At 43.8% G+C, this 25,043-nt stretch overlaps 2 protein-coding genes across 46 annotated transcripts in view; one reads left to right on the forward strand and one right to left on the reverse strand.

The window, feature by feature from the left end:
* The window catches only part of LOC121628724 (NACHT, LRR and PYD domains-containing protein 12-like), a 2,607,341-nt gene that overhangs the window by 1,825,102 nt on the left and 757,196 nt on the right, over nt 1-25,043 (reverse strand). Inside the window, exon 8 of the transcript XR_006008221.1 lies at nt 22,713-22,719. The gene's annotated coding sequence lies outside the window, so the exon portion shown is untranslated. The remainder of the gene's footprint in view (nt 1-22,712; nt 22,720-25,043) is intronic.
* Nucleotides 1-25,043, forward strand: part of LOC121628726 (NACHT, LRR and PYD domains-containing protein 14-like) — an 829,387-nt gene that overhangs the window by 458,447 nt on the left and 345,897 nt on the right. The gene's annotated exons all lie outside the window — the stretch shown is intronic.

Raw genomic sequence — 25,043 nt, forward strand, 5'->3', positions numbered from 1 at the left:
ACTCCCTCAGCATCCTCTTGCAACAGGACAGCTGACGTAACTGGGATGAAAATTATTTCTATCAAATCAAAAGAATTAGCACCTTAATTGCGTTTATTAACACACACTCATGTACAATGCAGAGTTGAGTAGTAAAAAAAAGATTTTATGTCACTTTATTGACCACTTAGTTAATAACTGTCTTTTTTTTATTAAATTTTCTTTTCAGTGCCAACATTCAGACAGAATGAAGACAACACTGGTCTAAAATCTTCTAAACCAGGAACTAACGGTACTTCAGAATCCATCTCTGTTGTGGTCAAAGAAGAAGTTTGAATGAACATCCTGTCCCATCATTTTCTTTCAGAGTTGCATTCATTTTTCAGCAGATCTGGGATTTCTGATGGGAGAGTTGAACTGCTGCTCGTCTTCTTCAGCCTGTCCCGAAGGTTCTGTGGGGTTCAGGTCTGGACTCTGCCATCTAATTCTGGTGTTTCTTCCAGGTGTATCCTCTCCAAAGCTAGTGGTCCAGAAGAGGAGCAGACTGAAGCCAAACACTGAACGGAAACATTTTAAAAAATAAAAATCTAATACTTTACAAATTTGCACAAACCTTTGTATCAAATTTTAATTCAATACAGCTATAGATAAAATAACAGTTGCATTAACACCCTTTCTCTCCCACATTTCCTCTTTAAAAACACTAAGTTTGACCCTTCAGCGCTGAGTTTTATTAAACACTGAGACAAAGATGAGACAAGGAGCTGCATGACATGAGGTTGTGAAGCCTTGTAAACACTTCCCCTCAAACGCACCACACACAGACAGCCAGCAGATGGAGCTCTTTAATGTATTAATGTTCTGTTGAGGGTGATTCTTGTGCAGTAAGCATCACTTAATCAGAAAATTGTGAACTGTGAGCAGAACTGTGGAACTGTGAGCAGAACTCAGCTAAACACCAGCCCCAACAAATCAGGAACACTGAGCATCGTTTCCACCATCAGCTCACACAAACACACTTCAGTCATATGACAGGACTCTTTAAACATGTATTAAATTTAAAGTATGTCAGCAAGAAGCACTCTCTGCACCAAACTTTGAGATCAGACTGTTTCTTAAAATAGGTGAGGAATTGTCTTTATCTGAGACTGTTAAATATATCAAAATATAAAGGAAATAAATCCTCTGGTAATGATCACATGATGATTATTTCGTTGCTTGCACCAGTTGAACCAACAGCACCAGCAGTCCAGTTTCATATAGTTTTTTATTCTTGTTTTTTTAAAAAAAAACATGAATAAATTTACTTGAAATGGTACAAATTTAAAAGGTATTAATGCACATAGAAGTTATAGATTAAAAACTCACCACCCAGCAGCAGTTTCTGGTCTGAACTGATGAACTGGCCGAGTAAACACTGCTGAACTTTCCACCCTTAGAATAAAGTCTAGCAATCTATCATACAGTCAGGTGTGTCTGCAACATGAATAAGTTTATCCTCCCATTTCTCTCTGAGGAAAAGATGCTTTCATCAATAAACCTAAATCAATTGATCACTTTAAGTTCTTGGTCCTGGGTGGTCTTAGATAAAGTTTACTTTCTACTTCAAACTGTCTTTATAAAGTGGACGGGAAATGTCCCTTACCCTAAAAGAGGAAACACTGAGGTTCATCTTAAGTTATAGAAAAGTTGAAACAGCATCAGAAAGGGCTACAGCGCCTCTAACAGAGGATCTGAAAATGAAGAGATAATAAATAAAATCTAATGAGAGAAGATACTGAACATGCTGAGAGTCGTGTAGTTCAGGAAAGAAGCTCGTCTGCTTGGTCTTTTTTATTTTTCTGTATACGAGCTAAACACATCACCACATCACACCTGTTTTGGCTTCTTTCCACTGATTCCTTGTTTAGTTTAGAGTTGATTTTAATGTTTTTATTGTTTGTTTTTATGTTTTTAAACAGGTTGAACCCCTCTTATTTCTCATTTGTTTTTTACTCCACATAGCTCCCTTTACATCAGGGACCCTTTAGCTCTGTTCCTCAAGTCCCGCTGTCCTGCAGATGTTTGCAATCTTCAACACTCCCGACTCGAACTACTGGGTCAGTAGCAGATTTGTGCAGAGCTTGTCAGAGGTCCATTTAATTTGAATCAGATGTGTTGCAGCAGAGATACATTTAATACCTGCAGGATAGTGGGCTTTGACTTCCAGGGTTGAGATCTGATGACCAGTTGCTCCGTGTTGTCCCGGAGGTCCAGGCTGAAACTAAGAGAGGACTGTTAGAAACTTTTAACCTTTTGACATTTGAAGTTCCTCTTTGATGTTTCTGAGAACTGGCTCACCACCCACATAGCAATGTAGAAAAGCAGGATGCAGTGAGTGCTGATATACAAGATAAGGGTAGGGATGTTATGCTCGAGCCGTCTGCTCGAGCACGTGTCGAGCATGTGACACGGAAGTGTTGTGAGCATTGTCTCTGAGCATTGATTCAGCGTGCCAAAAGTCACGTGATAGACCAAACGAGGCCTCGTTACGTCATCAGCGCGTATCGAGCAGCAAGCGGGATCTTTGAAGGGACCGGGCTTGTCAATCTCTCAGATTCCAAACGCTGAGGAGATCGCAGGTTTTTGAGAGGAGATTCTGTAGCGATTGCGCGACATTACATTTTGAAAACAAATTTAGGAAAAGCATCACATCAGCATGAGCTTATATTGAATCACATTTAGCTTTTAGAGATTTGGGGAAACAAACGTCTGCACGAGACGCCGTTGCCAGAGTAACTGCTGAAGGAGCTCGGAGTATGAGAGAAGGACGGAGCAGGCGGTGCCTTTAACATCACAGGTAAGCTTAATTCCCCTTTCTTTATATAGGTGTTTTTTAAATAGCCTTGCAATGAGCAGACTTTAAAGTTAATCATAAACTTCAACCAGAAGCATCAGAGGAAACGTCTCAGTCTACAGCTGCAGAGAAAAACCACCACCTGCAGGACCTTAGACACCAAGCTGGTTTCTGATCACCATCAGCAGAGAATTTAATGATTTTAAACTTGGTTAATTACAATTTTGTTCTTGTGTTTCTTGCAGGTGTAACCTCTCCAAAGCTGGAGAGGTAGTGTGCCAGAAGAGGAGCAGACTGAAGTCTGACAGAAAATACGTTTTTAAATAAAAATTTATGACACATCAAAGTTTCCAAAGTTTTTTTTCTCATAACACATTTCAAGATTCAAAGTGTCTTTGTCATTTGCACAGTAAGGAAACAAGTTTCCCTGAACAATGAAAATCTTACTTTGCCGTCCATAAAACATTATGAAATAAAAATAAACAATTTGAAAAAAAAAAAAAAAAACTAGATAGAAGATAAACAAAAAAAATTGAGTAAATAATCTATTTACATAAATGTGCAGTGTGCTATGAACTGTTGTGCCACATTTAACAACGATCAGCTATGCAAAAGAAAACAACTCATGACGTAGACGATAACAAGCATTTGCAATATCTATTATAAGTAATAAGACACATAAAACAGTAAACAATTTTATTATTACAACTGTATAAAATAACTAACACAGTCACTATACCCGCTGCACAAACACTCCTTCCCTCATGCCTTCCCACAGATTGGTTTACTTAAGTTACACCACAATTCTGTTACCTAAACAAATGTTACCTAATACCCCTCCTTGTTATTTATATAGACAACAGAAAATAAATATTCACTCGGATGGTAGATTACGTATTGTTTATTGAACACGTATTCAAAGTTGGGATAGGGATGACAGATGTGAGGTGTCAACGTTGTCCTTCTGATACATCAGACTCCCACAGCCAGCAGATGGAGCTCTTTGGTTTAGTCAAATGATTCAGAACACTAAGCCATTTTCAAGCATTTGGTTCAAAGTTGGCTCGATGATTCATGAGGCCTCGGTTTCACCATCCCTAGATAAGGGTGCAGTACTGAATGTTGTGTTTTTCCAGTTGTGCTATGTCAGTCACTTCAACTGTCGCTGCACTTCTCCTCTGAAGTATATTTGCATATCTGGTTTGGCTGATTTACACCATCCACTCAATAAAAAGGCTCGGCTTGTCACGGTTATGGTCTTTATGTTCATGTTTTTGGGTTTCTGGTTATGTTTAGTTAGTTTTCCCTTGTGTTCTGTGGTTTTCTGTTCCTGCCTCGTTAGTTCACCTGGTCTGATTAGTCATCCACTTCACCTGTGTCCTGTTACTCCCTCTGTGTATAAGTACCCCTGGTTTTCTGTTGTTCCTCTTTGGATCCTCATCGTTCACGTATGCCTGTTCCCTCTGGTTTAATTTTTTCTGTTTTCCTGTTTTGGATCCTTAAAATAAGTCCTTTTTCCCAGCACCGATTCTGCCTCCTGCCTGGCTGCCTGCAATTGGGTCCTCACCTCCTCTGATGCCCGCCGTTCGTGACACGGCTGGGGTTAAGACTTTGGAGTTGACAGCAGATACTCTTGAGTGATTATCTGACTCTGGTCTCTCCCCATCATGATGCGCTGAAAACTTATCCTTTGTTCTTGTGTCTAATTTTATGTTAATAAAGCCCTGACAAGGACCTCCTCCCTCCAAATTAAGACTTCACCAACAATAGACATTTACTAATCTTAGACTAATTTTTACTCTCTAGCTTTTAAACCAGACCTAGTTCTGGCATTTCTGCTGAATATTAGTTTCATGCTAGTCTTTTTTTAAAAATTGTCTTTATTTTTTTAATCTGTTAATGTTTTGCCACGCTTTTATTTGTATTTTATCTCTCATACAACACTTTGATCATCATGTTGTTTTTTAATATTTTTATAAATAAAGTTGAGTTGACTACTCAGAGCAACAGGAACAAAATTTACATGGTTGTTTATTTTCACCATCTCAAGGTCTCTTCATAAAAAGCTGGAGAACTGGTGGCTGGTTAAAGTTCTGGTGTGAATGAGCTGAAAGTTTTCAGGCTAAAACCTGAAAGAAAACTTCATGACTTCATTTTAGGCATCAAGAAGTTAGAAAAATAACACAAAAGTGTTTTTTGAGTGAAATATTTTCCTTTAGGAGAAAGAGTGTGTGCTTGCTGTCATAGAAAGACAAAGTGATTTATTTTGTGGTTAGATGCTGAAGCATCTGCATGTAGACAAGCTTCTGACTGATCGTCTGTCGTGTCTGTTTGTGTTAGTTATAAAAAGTTGGTTTCACTCGAGCTCTGCTAATCTTTATGTCTGCAGATGCATCGTCTCAGTAAAACTGTTTTCCTGCTCACCGAGCTGGCTAATAATGTACAAGCACATTGAAATAATTAGACATTTATTGTCACATTGTCTGTTTAATTCAGTGGCTTTGCTTTAGTAATAATCTCTGTGTCCACATGTCTACTGTCCACTTAAATTCAGAGAAGTAAACTGGTTTCACAGCACTGTTGAACTCACATGATGAATGAATTCATCTGTGATAAGCAATAAGCTCACAAGAGATGAAGACTTGTTATGATGCAAAAACACAAAAAATAAATAAATAAATAGAAAAATTAAAAGAGCGACTGCTGAACCAACGTCAACAAAAGGCGGGTTCCCCCCAAAACGCAGCCAGTATCCAAGTCCATCACACAGTCTTCATATCTTATCATGTTTCACATCCCTGAGACCAGGTCTCATTTAGGAAAACTGTCCTCTTCATTTGCTGCATCAACTGACTGTAACCAGGGTTCAAATTACACCAGAGCCTTGTTATCACTCGTGCACTGTGACTTTGCAAGTCACGTGCACGCACATATATATTAGTGCACATAGCGTGGTAAAAAATATGTTAACTACCAAAAAAAAAAGAGAAAACTCTATGCTACTGTATGCAGCTTGTTTAATCAGAAACAAGGATGGAAAGCTGCTGTCCATGGTGCTGAACAGAACGGATTATCTGCGTCGTTTAGGAGATTTTATTCATTTAATTAAATAAACACAATGCTGACAAATTAATGCTATTCAGTTTAATAAACATCAGAACCCTTATTGAAAAATTAAATGTAACCTGAAAGTGGACTATTTTGAGGGCTTCCCCTAAAGCATCAGCTGAAGATGGGCTCCTCTGCCTTTCAGGGACGAACTCCCCTCAGCTCCCCTATAACTTGAACCAATTTTAACTTGTTACACTGAATCTGGATGTTTTTATTTCTGTCTGTTTCTAAAGGTCTCCTAAAAGCAGTTTTTAATGACACTTGTAAATGTTTTACCACAATCTAATGCCATTTCTATATTTTTAAACATTTCCAAAAGTGTACGTGCATTATTGTTTGATGGGATTGATTCTTTCCTCTCTCTTTCCTCCTCATCTGCTCCACAAATATTTTCTGGCATTTGCCCAGCCAACATTATTATTAAAAATCTGTTTTCAATGTTTTGCCTGGTAAAAATCAGGCTTAAATAAATTAAACAAAGAATGAAGGCATGATGGATCCATCTGCAAGTGTAACTCTATGTCCATTACCGTATCTCTACCAGGTGGGCGATTTTTTTGAAAGCAGTGAAAGCTAAACATTGGCTTTCAATTCGGCTAGAGCAGTCTTGTTTTTAGGTGTAGTTTATTATTGTTATTTATCTGTTTTATGCAATTCTAGAGGCTCTAAATACCCTGCAGCACTGTAGCATTTTACAAATGTGTTTCTGTGTTGTTTTAATTACAATAGTTACGTGGGACCTGGATGAAAAGACACTAGTCTGTATTACCACAGACAAGAGTTTAAATGCTCTCTCTCTCTCTCTCTCTCTCTCTCTCTCTCTCTCTCTCTCTCTCTCTCATTATTAAAGTGAATAATGAATATTTGTGTTAAATAATCGAGACCTCAATTTCAGTCAAAATAATCAAGATTATTATTTTTTCCATAATCAACCAGCCCTAGTACCTTTTGGATACTGTAAAGGGCTATACACATAAAATCTATTTGATTTCATTGAAATCGTTGAGAGTTTTGACATATTAGTTGTTCTTCCTCCTAAAGTCCCTATACTCTGGTTTTGTTAGTCTAACTCCTGGAATATAGATCAACTATTAAATTGTTGAGTTGAGCTCATTCAGTTGTTTCCAGCTTAGGGGTCAACATTTGAATAAAAGTCACTAGTGAGTTTTTAACTGCTGTATGATCTCTACATATCCTCTGAGTTTCCTGTTAATGATGTTCAAGTAATAAAGGAACTCCTCTCAGGATCCAGCCAAGAACAATAAAGACTGGGAGGGTAATTTTATTAACAGCTGAGGGTAGGAGAAAATTGACTTTGGGGTTCAGTTGAAAAACTCCTTCATCCTTCATTAATCATACTGGATTATTTACTTAGTGGGTCAGGTTTAGTATTTTGATTCAAGCCTTTTACAAACACATATACATATCTCCACATGTTCATGTAATAACTGCTAAAAATACTAAAACCGCTTCAAACAGCACCTACTGTGGAGCCAGTATTGCTGATACTTCAACCTGAATAATAACAGTGTTCTGACCTTGGGCTGATTGAACTGTTTTGAATGCCATGTATATTGTGTAAGATGTTTACAATATGGTATCTTTAAGTTATAATGTTTGTCAGTAGGAAAAAGAATTTTCTTTGCCGCAGTTATATTTGATGTTGCTTTAGCTCTCACGAGACTCTGAGGGGCTTCTTAGCAAACCTGCAAGTTTATGGTATCCGCTAGTGGTTTCCGCTAGCCGGTTATCTCCGCCACGTTGTAAGGAGTTCAAAGTTTGTTTTTCATCATCTTTCATCAAGACAGCAACATCTGTAAGTTTGTTATTCAGTTTTACTTTGGCTAATTCATATATTTGCCGTAGACACGAACGAATATTATGTTCGGTTTATTCTGTCTTGAATGTGTGCTAATTGTTAGGGAATGCTAAGCTAAACGTAGCTTCCTATTAGCGGCTTAGCCGAGTGGTATTTACCAATCTTACAATAAGTTCTTTTCTGTTGTTTGTTTCACAGTTTTACTCGCTTTTTTCACATGTCAACCTGTAAAGACAAGAAAATAAAGGAGCAAGACGCTCACCTTCCTGGCTTCTGAGACACGAGTTTGGCTTGCTGTTTAATCTCTGTTCACGCACCGACTCAACACTCAGACAGAACAGTACAGTAAAAAAACATTACAGCGGTGGACGAAAGAAAAACTTAAGAACTCAAACATGGAGAAACACTAGAAAACGACTGCTGATAACGAGGAGGCAAAGTCTGAAGCAAACCTGCCACCTCCATCATCCCCAAAACCATCAGTTCATGCATCATCAAGAACTAGTTCAAAACTTTCATCTTCCAAATCATCTGTTATGGAGGCTGCCACCAAAGCCAGAGCCTCGGCTGAAGCAGCACTTACCAAGGCAGCATATGCTAAGCATCAGCTGCAGATGAAAAAGGAGAAAGCCAAATCTACAAAAGGCTGCATTAGAAGCTGATTTGGAAGCATTGGAATATGAAAAGGAAGCAGAAGCTGCTATGGTGGAGGCTGAAGTCCTGGAAGCAGCTGCATCTATGGGGAATGATGACATGCAAAGTTTATAAAGCATGGTCCCACCACATGTGACTCAACAACACAAATCACCACACAGTCCTTTCCTCTGTCACCCTGCAATGAACTCCAACACGCCATGAGTGGTCTCACACAAGAGTCAGCACACAAAGCTGTAGAGAAAAAGCCTTCATTCAGTGCTTCAGACCCTTAACATTTGAGCCCACACATGCAGCTGGACAGACAGGAACACCAAAACAATCAGCCTGCTTTTTGTAATGACTCTACCCATGTCAGACTTTGCTAAGTTCTTAGCATGCAGAGTTAGTAACTACTGGCCTTACAAAGTTTGACAATTCACGAGAGAACTTCAGAGCATGGCAGTCAACCTTTTTCAATGCAACACGGGGTTTGGGGCTCACCTGTAGTGAAGAATTAGACCTCCTCATGAAGTGGCTATGCAAAGAGTCATCCGAGCATGTGAAAAGGATCCGTGCAGTTCATGTAACTAACCCACAAACTGCCCTCCATTATTCCTGGGACAGACTTCAGGAATGCTACGGCGCCCCAGAGATTGTGGAAAATGCTCTGTTTAAAAGACTGGACAGCTTCCTCCGCTTATCTACCAGAGACAATGTGGAACTGAGAGAACTTAGCGATCTGCTCATGGAGCTGCTGGCAGCCAAAAGTGATGGTTACCTCCCTGGCCTGGCTTACCTCGACACTCCACATGAGATAAAACCCATCGTAGAGAAATTGCCTCCTAAAATACAAGAGAAATGGCTCAGCACTGGTTCACGTTTCAAAGAGCAACATAGAACAACGTTTCCCCCTTTTCATTTTTTGCAGACTTCATCTACAGCCAGGCCAAGGCCTGTAACAACCCGAGTTTCACCATGCCGAGCAACAGTCAGTCATTCAGCCAAAATGAGAACGCTCCATTCAAACCAAGCGGGTTTAAGACTGCTGTATCTGTGCACAAAACAGACGTATCTGCCAACACTGAAGGAGACACTGCGACCTACGCAGACACTTTGAAAAAGGACGGCGACCCGGCTCGATATTGCCCTGTACATAAAAAGACTCATCCCTTAGAAAAATGTAGGTCATTCAAAATAAAAACTCTACAAGAACGAAAAAATATTCTGAAAGAACACAGACGCTGCTCTAAGTGATGTTCCCCAAATCACCTTGCTAAAGACTACCAAGTGCCACTGAAATGCAGTGAATGTGAGAGTGAAAGACACTGCTCTGCAATGCATCCTGAAACCTCTCGGCCGCTGCTCTTACCTGCTCAGCCGGATACAGGAGCACAGTCAGCATGCCGTCCTCTTGAAGTGAATACACAGTACACCAAGGTCTACGGTCCAGGAAATCTCCCACTGTCCTGGTCAAAGGTGTGTCTAACATGTGTCTTTCCCAAAGGTCAACCAGATCGTGCTGTCAAGCTGTATATCATACTTGATGATCAGAGCAATCGCTCCCTAACATGCTCCGAGTTTTTCCACTTGTTTGACATAAAGGGCAGTCTGTCACCATATATGATGAGAACATGCACTGGCATCACAGAGATGACAGGCAGAAAGGCTGCAGGCTTTCAAATCGAAGCACTAGATAGGAGTGTGTGCTTAGATCTCCAGCCCCTCATTGAGTGCAATAAGATAATGAACAACAAGTCTAAAATTCCAACTCCAGCAGCCGCTCTTGCACATGCTCACCTCAAACACATTGCCCCTCACATCCCCAAACTGGATTCCGATGATAAAATGATGATCTTGCTCGGAAGGGACATGATACGTGTACACAAAGTGAGAGAGCAAGTCAACGGGTCTCACGAAGCACCCTTCGCCCAGCTCCTAGACTTAAGATGGGTGATAATAGGTGAAGTGTGTCTTGACAATGCTCACAAACCCACTGTGAATGTCTTCAGAACGCACATCCTTCAGAATGGGCATCCATCACTCCTCACTCCGTGCCATAACAACATAAATGTGAAGGAGAGATTGAGTTACAGCGGGGAGCGCAGGCACGGCCACTCAGCGCTCGCCTACCAGCTTACAACAGCTGAGGAACAGTTTGGGCTCGCAGTCTTTCAACACACGGCCAATGACAATAAAAGTGCGATGTCCTTCGAGGATGAACTGTTTTTGAAAATAATGGAAAGGGAGGTCCATCAGGATGAGGAGAATAACTGGATCGCTCCTGTACCATTCAAGTTTCCTCGCCCCCTGCTCCCGAACAACAGAGAGCAAGCTCTGTCCTGACTGAGCTCTCTGAGACGCACTCTGAGCAAGAATGCCGAAACGAAACAGCAGTTCTCCTCCTTTATGGAAAAGCTGTTTGAGAACAAGCATGCAGAGAAAGCACCACCTATCCACGAGACACAGGAATGTTGGTACCAACCTATTTTCGAGGTGTACCACCCTCAGAAGCCATGGATTATCCGAGTCGTGTTCGACTCAAGCGCCCAACACTACGTTGTCTCCCTCAACTCGGTGTTGCTCACAGGGCCGGACCTAAATAACACACTGTTGGGGGTGTTAGTTCGGTTTAGGAAGGACCTCATTGCAGCCACCACTGATATTATACAAATGTTTTACAGGTTCTTGAAGCAACATGACCATAGGGACTACTTGAGGTTACTGTGGCACAAAGACAATGACCTCTCCAAGGAGATAGAGGAGTACCGCATGCGGATACATGTCTTTAGCAATAGCCCATCTCCAGCGGTCGCCATCTACGGACTTCGACGAGCTGCTCAGAAAGGTAAGCCACAGCATGGAGCTGACACAAGGTGGTTCGTTGAGAGACGTTTTTATGTAGACGATGGACTCATATCTCTTCCTACAGAGGCTGCAGTGATAGACCTGCTAAAATGAACCTGTGCATCACTAGCAGGGTCCAACTTGAAGCTCCACAAAATTGCATCAAACAGCATCACTGTGATGAAAGCTTTTGAGCCTAAAGATTTGGCCTCAGGGGTCCGAGATCTGGGCATTGACAATGGAACTCTGCCTGCACAAAGAAGCTTAGGCCTGTGTTGGGACATCAGCACGGACATGTTAACCTTCAAAGTAGCAGTCGCTGACAAGCCTTATACTCATTGTGGGGTGTTATCAGTCGTCAACAGCATCTTCGACCCATTGGGTTTGGCAGCACCAGTTACCATTCAAGGCAGGCTGTTACTGCAAGAGCTGTCTACTGGTGTTCAAGGCTGGGACACACCTCTACCTGACGACACACCTTCCTGGCATGTGAGACACGGGTTTAGCTTTACTGTTTAATCTGTGTTCACACACTGGCTCAACACGCAGACAGAGCAGTACAAACAGCTTCAGTCTGGTGAAACAGGGTCATTAGATGAGTTTGATGATCACCTGTACAAGACTTGTGGAATTTCAGTTTCAATTTCTGGAGTGAAGTCTGAAGGAGCCTGAAATGTAAAAGAAACATGATTTACGACAAATGAACCAATTTCTATTCAGAATATTATTACAGTCTGAACATAACTGAAGCATTTTGTGCAGATCATGAATTCTACAGTTTTTGACGACAAAGCTTCAATTCAGAGAAATTATGCTGAAAAGAAAAAGAAAATCACATTTCTGTGATATGGTGCAGTATGAGATCAAGGTTAAGATAAAACTCGCCTGTCTGCACTGCAGTAAACTCAAAATCTGATCTATAAACCAATTTTTATACTCACAGCATTGATGTCTGTCCCTCTGAACAAGCATCAGCAGCCGCAGACGTTAAAATCTTTCATTGACCTGCTGAGTGCTGAGCTCTAAATTTGTGTGGAAAGTCAGATAATTATTTTTCTCACCTTCATCGTCTCCTTTTTACCCTCGGAAGAACCAGACTCTGTGTTTGAATCCAGTTTGACACCAGAGACACCTGATGGGAGAAGACAAACCAGTTCCCCAGAACTCTCTTCATCAGATCTGAGTCAGAACAACTTTCCTCTTAGAAACTCTGGTATTAAATTGTCGTCTTTGTTGGGGGTGTGTGAGTGTGTGTGCCACCTTTAGAACAGGTAAATGATCTCTACATATTTACTCAGCTCTAGAGGTGAACTATCGGGGCTCTTTGGTCATAAGGTCATGGTCTAATGTATTATAAAAGCTATTTGTTAAATATATTCATTCATGATATTCTTATGTACATGATTAATTCTAACTAAATAAATGTTTTATTATTAAATAATCACCTTGAATTTTCCCAGTTTGTGCTGGAATATAAAGAGTTAATTCAAAGAAGCCAGCTTGTCAGAATTTTTCAGCTGGTTTGTGTTCAGCTCTGTAACTGATGGACCCTCTGGAGAACTGCAGCCTGTTCTGTTGAAACAGCTGAGTTCATGGATCGTATTTGTCCACTAATCACAAGCTACCATGATGCTTTAATGGTGGATGGATATCTTTGTCTTTTTTAAGTTGAGCTTCACAACTCTGGTTCAGACGGTGTGACGCTACTTACGTTCAACATATTTTGATGGCAGTCTCGGTCATCCAACCATAACTGATGGTCTTAGAGTTGATGATGATGTCATTCTTAATGAGACTTCATCTTCTTCCCGAGCCTCAAAGTCATACAGTGCCTATTAAACTGGCTGTACAGAAACTGTGTGACAGAAATGAAAACACGTAGCGTGATTGAGAGTGCTGGTTTCTGTGCTGCTTAAATAGACACTTTCACTGTTTTCAGTGTTAAGCATGGACCCCACGGAGACACATGACAGGTTAACAGACTTTATTAAGAGATGAAAAAGGAGAAAGCCAACTGCAGGTGGAGGAGTGGCATGACTGGCTGTGAGTGGCATGGCTGGCTATAACAGTACCCCCCCCCTCCTCCAAGGGCCTGATTCCAGACGGCCCGGAAGGACTGCCAGAAGGCAGAGACAACCACATTGGGGAGACAACTGCAAAGTGAGTTCAGGTGAGCATCCTGGAGGATGGGAAAACCTGGACCGGATCTCTGGAGGACGGCCTGGTGGGTGAGCAGACCAGGGCCGGGACTGGGGAGGATGGACTGACTGGGACCGGACCATGGGAAGACGAGCAGTTTGGGGCCGGATCTCTGGAGGACAACCCAGAGGGTTAGCAGACCAAGGTCGGGCCTTCTGTTACGCATGGACCCCACGGAGACACATGACAGGTTAACAGACTTTATTAAGAACCAAGAATGAAAGGAACTGTTCTTACAGACTTTGCAGAAAATGGCCAGTGAAGGAAATGGGATGAATCCTGTAGGAGCGTAGGTTAAAGTCTGACAGGGAGTGACTGTGGTGCTGGTGTATATGAGGACTGATGAGTCAATGGGAGACAGGTGTGACAGGTTGGCTTGATGAAGATGAGCAGATCAGGACCAGGTGTGGAGGATCAGGGGACTGCAGGTGGAGGAGTGGCATGACTGGCTGTGAGTGGCATGACTGGCTGTAACACTGAGCCTGATTAAACCAACGCTATTTTCCAGAAATGACATAGAACACAAATATTACTCCTAATGCCAAATATTATATCATGTTTTGGCCAAACAATTGGTTTCCAAACACAAAATACATAAATATAAGTCTTAAACCAGGTGTACTAACGAACAGGAAACAGAACAGACTCACAACAACAACAAACTCACAGGAACATAAAACTAAGGCTAAAACACACAAATTATGACATAAAAAAAATAAATAATATTGCACATATTTTCATTATTTTTATTAATTTATTTTTCCATATTCTTTTCTCTTCTTTATTCCCTACATATTTTTTTCTTTTTTTCTCTTAATGTATTGTATTCAGCAGTGCTGGTGTTGCACCAAGCCCTGCCACGGACACACCTGACACATTGCAGTCAATCCCCAGAATTTTATTATAAAACGGGTGTTTCTCATCCTTAATTGTGATTGGCTGAGCAGCGTTCCATGCCGTGATATATTGAGTGTAACCCACACATAGACCCGGTAAGACCTCATCACAAAATATTCCTGCGCCAGTGTCAACGGGCGTAGCGTTGCCTAGCAACCAATAGCTCTGAGCGCAACTTACCTGTTCCGTTGGAAATTGTTTTTACACACACATACACATACACATACACATAATGTATGTGTGTATGTGTGTGTTTCTTTAATTAAATTTATATTTTACAAGCAATATGAAGGGTAAGGCTTCGCGTCGGGCCTTAGCACACCCCTCCGCTGTTGTAAAATCCCTGTAACCCACGGCTTCTCGGGGCTTATTGCTTTAATAACCCACACCTGCAGCTAATCAGACCTTTGGACCATATATATTTCAGCTCCACTCTCATTCCTCGTCGGACCTTGTTACTACTCAATTGGACTTTCCTGTCTTCCCCTTCTCGGTCCCGACTTACCTGTCTTATCCTTGAACTTTGGTGTCGTAAGCTCCTTTGTCAAGATTCCGTTTGTGAATTAACCTTGTTAATCTTGATCTGTCTGTGAGAGGTCCTTCATAACAGAAGGTCCGACCAAGACCGAATACAGCGGATGGATTCCTCCACCAACCGGTTTTTTGGCGAGCCACAGCAATGCAGCGGATTCCTACTCTAGTGCTCCATCCACCTAGAAATTAACCCCAGCAGGTACTCCACCAAACGATCTAAAATTGCATACATCATCTCCTTGCTTTCAGGATCAGCTCTCCAGTGGACAGATGCAATCTGGCAGCAAAACGACGTAGTGACGCAATCCTTCACGCAGTTTACATGTCACTTTCAGAAAGTGTTCGGGATTCCCTTCGGTGATACCACCATCCAGGAGCTGTTGTCTCGCCTTTTGCCAGGGCAACCGTCCCACCACAGAGCACGTCCTGACTTGGCTGCGGCAAGTGGATGGAACAAAGCAGCACTACTTACTCGCTTCAGGATGAGTCTGGAGCCGTCCCTTCGACTCCAACTCTCAACCCACAACGACAGCCACGGCTTGGAAAAATTCATTCAGTTCGCCATTCAGGTAGCTCACAAGAGAGAAAGCTGTCTTCAGGACCTCACACCCGCCACCATAGCTCCTGCCGTGAATGCACCAGAACCCATACAGGTGGATACTGTCTGCCTTACATGCACCGAGCAAAAATGATGTCGCGAGAATAGACTCTGTCTATACTGTGGCCAGGCTGGGCACCTAATTGAGAGGTGCCCCACTCGTCCTCCATGTCCTCAGGTGAGTCTGGCCACTGTAGCTTCTCTTCCTTCTGATCCCCTCATAATACCTGTTAATTTGTCATTACCTGCTGGTTCCCTGACGGTCATGGCTCTCCTAGATTCTGGCTCCACAGGAAACTTCATATCCGGCTCCTTAAGAAACCGTCTACAGCTCCAGTGCCATCGCTGTCCAACACCCCGCAGCATCCAATCCATCACAGGCAAGAATCTCACTCAGCGCACCATTCAGCTTCAAACTCCGCCATGTGGGTTGTTTACAGCAGGATCAGATCTCCCTTTTGGTGTTAGAACAATCCAAAGCTGATATCATCCTGGGTCTACCGTGGTTCCGGCAACATGCTCCCATCCTCTCTTGGGCTACCGGGAAAATACTTCGCTGGGGTCCCACCTGTTATCCTACATGTTTTCCCCAGCTTCCACGATTACAACAGGTAAACCAGATTACACTAGCGTCCACCTCTATAGAAAGCCCAGACATTAGCCCGGTCCATAACATCCCTCCTGAGTATACCCACTTCCAGGATGTGTTTTGCCCTCGGTGAGCAGCCCAGCTTCCCCCACATCGTCCCTGGAACTGTTCCATTGATCTGATTTCGGGGGGCAAACTTCCTGCAGGACAGATCTATCCCCTTCCTGTCCTGGAAACCAAAGCCATGGAGGATTATATAGCTGAAGCCCAGGCTCAGAGTTACATCCGCCCTTTCATGTCTCCAGCAGCCTCCAGCTTCTTCTTTGTAGGGACAAAGGATGGTGGACTACGGCCATGCATCGATTACCGCGCCCTGATCCAAATCACGACCAAATTTAAATATCCCCTTCCACTTGTACCGTCAGCACTGGAGACGCTTTGGGTGGGCTAAGGTATTTACTAAACTGGATCTACAAAGTGCATATAACCTCATCCGAATTCATCAAGGAGACGAGTGGAAAGCAGCCTTCATCACCCCCACGGGACACTACGAGTATCTCGTCATGCCAAATGGTCTAGCTAACGCTTCATCAGTCTTCCAGGGTTTCATGAACGAGATCTTTCAGGACATGATTAACCAGTTTCTGATCGTGTACATAGATGACATCCTTATCTTCTCCCCAGATCTACAGACTCACATCAGCCAGGTGAAACAGGTGCTGGAGCGCCTCCAAACCTACAACTTGTTTCTGAATGCAGAAAAGTGCCCATTTTTATCAGCCTGAGGTCGAATTTCTGGGCTACATAGTGGGACCTGCTGGTGTACAGATGGCTCAGAAGAAGGTTTGTACAATCCTGGACTGGCCTAAACCTACCTCGGTAAAAGCCCTACAGCGGTTTCTGGGGTTTTCTAACTTTTACCACAGGTTCATTCGCAACTACAGCATGGTAGCTGCACCACTTACAGCCATGCTCAAACATCAACCTCGCTCCCTTACCTGGACTCCAGAAGCAGATAACGCCTTCACACAACTACAAAAGACTTTCATATCTGCACCCGTACTACAACACCCTGACCCAGAACTCCCTTTCTGTGTTGAAGTGGATGCTTTCACCACAGGAGTAGGAGCGGTGTTGTCACAACGATCCAGACATTCTCATCACCTTGATCCATGTGCGTTCTTCTCGAAAAAACTAACCCCTGCTGAACAGAACTATGACGTGGGCAACCGAGAACTTCTGGCCATCAAGCTGACATTAGAAGAATGGCAACATTGGCTGGAGGGGTCTAAACATCCTTTTGAAGTCCTGACTGACGACAAAAATCTCACCTACCTCCAGGAAGCCTGCCACCTGCATCCACGTCAAGCCAGGCGGGCGCTCTTTTTTACCAGATTTGACTTTAATATCTCATACTGATGTTCTATCAGTCTGTGGTAGCTAGTACGCTTTTTTATGCTGTTGTCTGCTGGGGGGGTAACATGACAAAAAGGTGTGCTAACAGGCTGGAAAAACTCATCAGGCGGGCGGGCTCTGTGGTTGGCATGAAGCTGGACTCCCTGGTGACAGTGGCAGAGAGGAGAACACTAAAAAAACTACTGGCTATTGTGAATGATGCCAGTCACCCTCTGCACACTGTCATCAGTGCACAGAGAAGCCTGACCAGTAACAGGCTGCTCCTCCCCAAGAGTAGGACCAACCGGCTCAGAGACTCCTTTGTCCCCTGAGCCATCAAACTGTACAACTCTGCATTAGGCAGGAAGGGGAGAAGGAGGGGGGAGAGGGAGGTGTGCAGTCCGCCTGATAGAACACATGCACAATAAGTTCTTTATTAATTAATTGAACTGGGTATCTGTACCACCTCTACTGTGTGCAATGCTTGTTTATATTTTTTTATTTAACTTATCTTTTTGGTATTGTTGTTATAGTTATTGCATTCTATTTGCCTCTATTTGCTTTGTACTTGTATATATTGTGTCTTGTGCTTGTCCTGCTATACTGTTGATGTTGTGTTGCAACTGGTAACCAAATTTCCCTGAGGGCTCTCTGAAGGGATTAATAAAGTATTTCTATTCTATTCTATTCTATACATTCCAGGTTCCAAAAACCACAGGGCAGATGCCCTATCCAGGCTGCATGAAAAGGAGGAAACCTCTGAAGCCCCCGAGATCATACTGCCTCCTTGGGCTATCATCGGGGCCATCCAGTGGACCATAGAGGAGTGCATCCAAGAGGCCCTGGAAGAGCAGCCGGCACCCCTCGAGACTCCGACAGGTCGTATATCGTTCCTCCTGACTTCCGGATGTCACTCATCGAATCAGCTCATTCCACTCCTGGCACAGGGCATCCTGGTACTCAGGCCACGCTGGCGTTACTCCAACCTCGTTATTGATGGCCTGAGATGTCTTCTGAGATCTGTCGTTTTGTGGCTGGGTGCACCACCTGTGCCCAGACAAAGAGACCCCGTCATCTCCCGGAGGGAAAACTTTGATCTCTTCCGACTCCACAACGACCTTGGTCCCACCTGGGTGTGGATTACCTGACTGATCTTCCCTTGTCTAAAGGTAACACTTGTATATTGGTGGTTGTGGATTACTTTTCCAAAGTCAGACTGTCATCCGGTTATCACCCCCAGACCAACGGGCAGACAGAAAGGAAGGTGCAAGAGGTGAGTCGTTTTCTGAGGAGCTACTGCCATGATAATCTATCCTCGTGGAGTAAGTTCCTGCCGTGGGCAGAGTATGCTCAAAACTCCCTCCGTCAGACTTCGACCGGACTCACTCCCTTCGAATGCATCTTGGGATACCAACCACCACTGTTCCTGTGAAATGGGGAAAGTGCCAACATGCTGGCAGTGGATGATTGGTTCCGCTGCAGTGAGCGAGTCTGAAGCCAGGCGCATCAACACCTGCAACTAGCCATCAGACGTTTCACCAGTCAAGCCAACTGATGCCGTACCCAGGAGCGTCAGTATGCAGTGGGCGATCTGGTCTGGTTGTCAACTCAGGATATTCGATCCTGCCACACCTGCCGAAAGCTAAGTCCCCAGTTTATTGGTCCTTTCAAGGTCATCACAGAGATCTACCCCGTCACCTACCGTCTGGAATTACCAGCATCCTAGAGAATACATCCTGTCTTTCATGTGTCTCTACTGAAACCCTTTCATTCACCTGTGGGTTCTCCCTCTTCCTCAGGGTCTGGTGCTGTGACTGGTCCCCTTCAGCCGCCTCCTCCTCCGCTGGATACAGAAGACGGGCCCATGTTTGCCATCCACGAGATTCTGGATTCTAGGCGGCGATGGGGCTGTTTGGAGTATGTGGTTGACTGGGAGGGTTATGGACCTTAGGAACGGTCCTGGGTTCCCCGTAGCAATGTCCTGGATCCCTTTAAGCTCAGAGACTTCCACCTCCAACATCCCAGTCAGCCTGGACCCCGTCCCTGTCGGTAGCCTCGTCTTCGGTCCCGTAGTCACCCTGGAAGGCCTCCTGGGGGGGGGAGGGGGTACTGTTGTACCAGGCCCTGCCACGGACACACCTGAAACACATCACCGCAGTCAATCCCCGGAATTCTAATCACCTACACCTGCAGCTAATCAGACCCTTGGGCCATATATACTCCAGCTCCACGCTCACCCCCATTATAAATAAATAAATATATATATATATATATATATATATACGACAAGTAGGTGTTGTGATAATTTACAGTGAATTTTGTTCATGGCAGCATAAGTGCTTGGCTTTGTGAAATTTTACCCACCTCAGAGTCTCCAGTTGAAAGTACAGATTCTTCCCAAAAACACACATTTGTGCATTTGAATCCTGTAACTCATTTCCCAACAGATTAAGATCTCTAAGATGGAAGGGATTAGACCACGAACCTGATACCAGAGAAGCACAGCTGATCTGACTACTTGCAGTCCCACAAGCTGAGCACAGAATAAAATATTAATTCAAAATCACAGACATAAAAATATCAGAAAAAACAGGCTTACACATATTAATGTAAACGTAGTGTAAAAACATGGAGCTGACCACATTTAAACCCTTCAGAGATAGATCAGGACAATAGCGACACACGCATTTGAACAATGTAATCAGTATTTATTTTCTTATTTCTGCCTTTTGATTACTTTGCTGTGAATTTGCACCTACAAATAAAGCTGAATTAAACTGAAATTAAATGCTTAATGACAGGTAATGAACTGACCTCAGTTTCCAGCTGACACTGTGGACTTGCAAGAAAACCACACATCTCTTTAAGCCTGCCCAAGCCCTGCTTCTTGTTTAAAGTAGAAAAGACTAAAAACAAATGTAAAAAAAAAAATTGTTTATGATTTAATATTTATTAAGAATAAAAAATATCCTCTCTCTGTACCCTGAAATTGAAACTTCTTTTTAAGATGAATTTATTGGTTTGCTTTATAAAAAACAAGTATCAAATACATCCTTCACGGGCAAAGAGAGGGCAAAATAATTGTGATGTTATTTGTTTATAACAGATGTGGGCTTGTAAATTCTTTGTATTGTGTTGAATTGTTTTGAATCGCAAAATGAATTGTATAAAACCAAGTTGCATTGTTTAAAGTCAGATTGTTGTCAGATCATTATTGAATCGTATCACATTTTGAACAGGAGAGAGTGATATGCACCACCTTATGCCAAAAGTGATTTATGACCCTAGTTCTGACATGATTTATGACAGGGGGCGTGACGGTCATTCATCAAAGTGATTTGACAGGTTGTATCGTCCAATCAGAAGCTGCCACGTCATCACCGGAAGTCCCTCCTTAACCGGAAGTCCCTCCTCCCTGCTAGAGACCGGAAATGTCGTCATCAGCCGAAAACGTCGTCAAGAGCCCGAAATTTCGTCAATCCGGAAGCCGCGTCAGTGCCTGGATTCCCGCCTCTTCCGGGGTTTTAGAGCCAATGAGGTGAGGGTCGCGTAATGGTGGGACGGTCCGGCAAGGCCACTGTCAGCGGAGGCAAAGCGGTTCCTGACTCGAGTAGCGTGAGTTACTGAAGTGCATCAGGGCAGAGAGTACTCCTCCTCCGGTGATCAGTGAGACTGCTGTAACCATCTATGAATCGACGCGCTCGATACCCGGAGCTCCGGTGAAGAGAGTTGTGTATTACCAGAGGGTCCAGATGCCTTAGTCCATGTCTCTGCACAACGAATGGTCTCTAGTTCCCTACAGAGTGAGCGGCCGATGGGGCTACATGTTCAAGTATGAGACGGGAGAACTCTGTATGTACCAGGTGGATGGGAGTGAAACTTTCAGAACTTTACCGAATGTAGCATCTCTGACCTCCAGCGACTGGGGAGTGCTGAAGATAGTGGTCCCGCGGTGGCGTGGAGAGGTTGAGCTAGGCTCCTCGGGTGAATATGAGCATACAGCGGCCTCTCCTCCTAAGCGGTCTAGACCAGGGTTTTCCCCCAGCAATTCAGAGAGGGACGGCGGAGGAAAGCCTCGTTTTAGCGCCGTATGGCAGTCGAAAACCACCACCTCGGGCCACTGGTTTTTCCGAGCCAGCCTCCGGAGTCTCAGTGACCCGTGGGATCAAGAGCACTTTATTTTGGAGTCCTTTAATTCAGAATGCGGCGTCTTCCAGACGGTGTTGGCACTGCCTCACGCTGCCTGGGCTGAAAAAATGGAAGAAAATAGCGACAAGATTTGTACCCTCTTCCGCGACTGTCGCAACTGGAAAGACGCCATATCGGTGAAAAAAAACTTATTTTTGTAGACCACGCCTTCTCCTCCTTCCTCCATTGGCTGTTTTTCCAACTCCGCCTGAGATTTTTGAGGACTACGCCTCCGCCTTCCTCCATTGGCTGTTCCTCTAACCCCACCTACCACGCGACATGTTCTTATTGGCTCGGGTTCTACCGGGGGGAGTGAGAAAGTCACCTAGCAAGATAAAAGAAGCTGCAGCAGGACATTTTTCTTTTAACCTAGATTCTGGAAGGACCCACGACGCAAGAGAGAAAGATGCATGCTACATCCCGACCCCGCGGCCAGAGATGTCTGACCGAGTTCTTCGATCGGATCCCTGCTCCGTCCGACTCGAGCGAGTCTGGTGAGTTTTCACCCCAGCACGGAGCTCACAGCCCGGGCTCGCCAGACCTGTCTCAGGACTTCGACTGCACACCCTCGCTGCTGTCTGGAGCCGGGGGTCTGGGGTACTCTCAGGACATCGAGTGCTCACCCTCGCTGTTGTCAGGAATCAGGGTCGAGGGGTACGCTCAGGATCCCGAGCCAGCGCCGCCCGTGACATTGGAGCTGGTCGTGGATGAGGGTTCCCTGCATTCATCCTCTACAGGGCCTCAGGATCCTATATGGTGCAGTTCTGCTGTATCGTAGCCTGCTTCTCCTTCCTCATCCGTGGGAGACGTAGAGAGCCTGGAGTAGGACGAGCCGGACGGCTGGGTGTCATCTACGTTCATCAACACTGGAAAGACGGCGGTTCTCCATCTACTCACCAGCGTCCTCCGTAAGTTCTGGGAGGACAACTGTTAAGGATGCGACATTAACCACCCCAGCCAGAAAGAGCACCAGTGTCTGGACGTGCTTGATGATGACTACTACAGCGACAACTTTCACGGTCTCATGAGAGGTCTCTGCACCCCTCGATTCATTCCAGCCATTCAACGTCTGTTAATTCTATGCAACATCCAATCTGAAGACGGCAGAGTCAAGACCATGGCAGAGACTATTTTACATGAACTCAAATCAGTGAGGAGAATTGAGGATATGTATGAGATGTTAGATTGACTGGTTGAGCAGGGTGTAGCTAAAATAGAGCAACTTTTAATAGTGAATGAGTATTGGAGAGGTAATTAATCTTTAAGGGTTTAGGATAAAATTTAGACCATGCTTTAACGATTATCCGAGCTTAGTTTTTCTTTTCCTTGAATAAAACGCGTGCTTTTTTCTTTTTGATGTTGACTGGAAATAAAAAGAATAGATAAAAAAAAGGGTGTTGTTTGTACACCGCCATGTGTGTATAAGCGCTACAAGTTTGTCTGAGAGGGTTGATATTTCCTTTAAAGTAATGTCTATTCATATTTTACTTGAATAAGCATGTATGCTTTTTTTTTATATATATATATGCTGTTAAGTGAAAAAAATAAAAAGAAAACAGAATAAAGAAGCGTTCTCGTTTCTCTTTTTCCCAGTAAAACCTTAGCGCTTGCGGAAGGCAGGATGACTGAGAATAAGGTCATGAAAAGAGTCTATTACAACCCGACCCATCCAGGTAGTCTGGGCGGAGTGGATAAACTCCAGAGGGGGGTACAAGATGAAACGGGGGAGAAAGTTAAAGTTGATAAAGTCAGAGATTTCCTAGTGGAGCAGGATGCTTACACTCTCCATAAACCGGCCAGAATCCAATGTCAGTTTCAGGCCGGTCTATGCGATATGCGGGCCTTAGCCGAACATAACGACGGTTTTAATTATATATTAACGGTCATAGACGTATTTTCAAAAAGGGCTTACGTTCGTGCCTTGAAGAAAAAAACTGCCGGCGAGGTGGTGAGGGCTTTTGAATCAGTCTTCAGAGACAGTCAGATACCTAAAAAGTTAGAAAACAGATTCTGGTAAAGAGTTTTTCAATAAAAGCTTTGGAGGTCTGATGAAGAAACATGGGATCGTGCATTTTGCCACCGCGAGCGACCTCAAAGCATCGGTGGTGGAGAGATATAACCGAACGTTAAAAACTAGAATGTGGAGATATTTTACGGCCAAAAACACGCAGCGATACGTTGACGTCTTACAGGATTTGGTGAAGAGCTATAACCACAGCTATCACCGGAGTATTAAAATGACCCCCATGCAGGTCACCTCGGAGAACAGCTCTCAACTGTTTCAGAATCTTTACGGTGTCCAAAAGCGCTGAAGTTTAAGAAGGGAGATCTTGTTAGAATATCCAAGCTTAGAGGAGTATTTGATAAAAAGTATGAGCAGAGTTTTACCGATGAGGTGTTTACAGTCTCCGAGTGTATTCCGCGCGTTCCGCCCGTATACAGACTTAAGGATTTCGACGGCGAGCCCATAGCAGGTTCATTTTATGAAGCCGAGCTGCAAAAAGTAAAAATGTTTAAAGACAGACCTTACCACGTGGAGGAAATTCTGAAGCAATGTGCCGTCGGGGGTTAAAAGCAGGTTTAATTGCGCTGGAAAGGCTGGCCACTTAAATTCTGCTGCTGGGTCAAGAGGTCGGATCTCTTAAACGCCTGAAAAGCGAGGTGTACAGAGGGTGGATCCTTAATTCCAGGCACACCTGCGTTATGAATCTATCGAGTGTTTTACGTGACCCTTCCCTCCAACGCCAGCGCGGCTTTGTTTAAAGACAACACCATCTCATGCTACACCGTGGATCTGACTAAAGCCATTGAGCTGAGCGGAGAATGGATGGTGGGTCTGTGCGAAATTGTTTACCCCCGAACGTGGTATAATCTACCGCCGGATGCCGCTTTCATCGAGTTAATGAAGATGGGCGAGGAAGGAAGGTCGAACAAAGCTTCACGAAAGCATCATCAAGTACTGGTTAGTGTAAAATTCAGCAGAGGCGGATATTACGCTCGTCAGAAAGACCTCCTGGATCAATTAGTGCCAGCGCTCAGAAAGCACAACCCCTCAGCAGACGCATCTTATAACGAAGTGAGCAAACGCATAGATTTCAGAGGGAATGGTCAGTACAGAATCCGACCCTACCCGCCCCTGGCATATATGCTAGGTTTAAAAGCGAACGAATGGTGGACTCTCTCTAACCGGGCAGCCCCTTACCCCAGCGACCTCAGAACGGGGATATATAACCTCTTTGTCTACACGGATCTTATTCAGTTTAGAATATCGGGGACACTTACGCTCCACTCCTTGACGTGGTGACAGTTGAAGGAGATTACGGAGATGTGGTGAACATCAGATACAACAAGGTGCATTACGTTCCCCTGTCAAAGAGTTACATCAAGAGTATACGCATCGAGATTAAAACGGATCATG

The sequence above is a fragment of the Melanotaenia boesemani genome, chromosome 18 (genome assembly GCF_017639745.1).
Source record: "Melanotaenia boesemani isolate fMelBoe1 chromosome 18, fMelBoe1.pri, whole genome shotgun sequence".
Lineage (NCBI taxonomy): Eukaryota > Metazoa > Chordata > Actinopteri > Atheriniformes > Melanotaeniidae > Melanotaenia > Melanotaenia boesemani.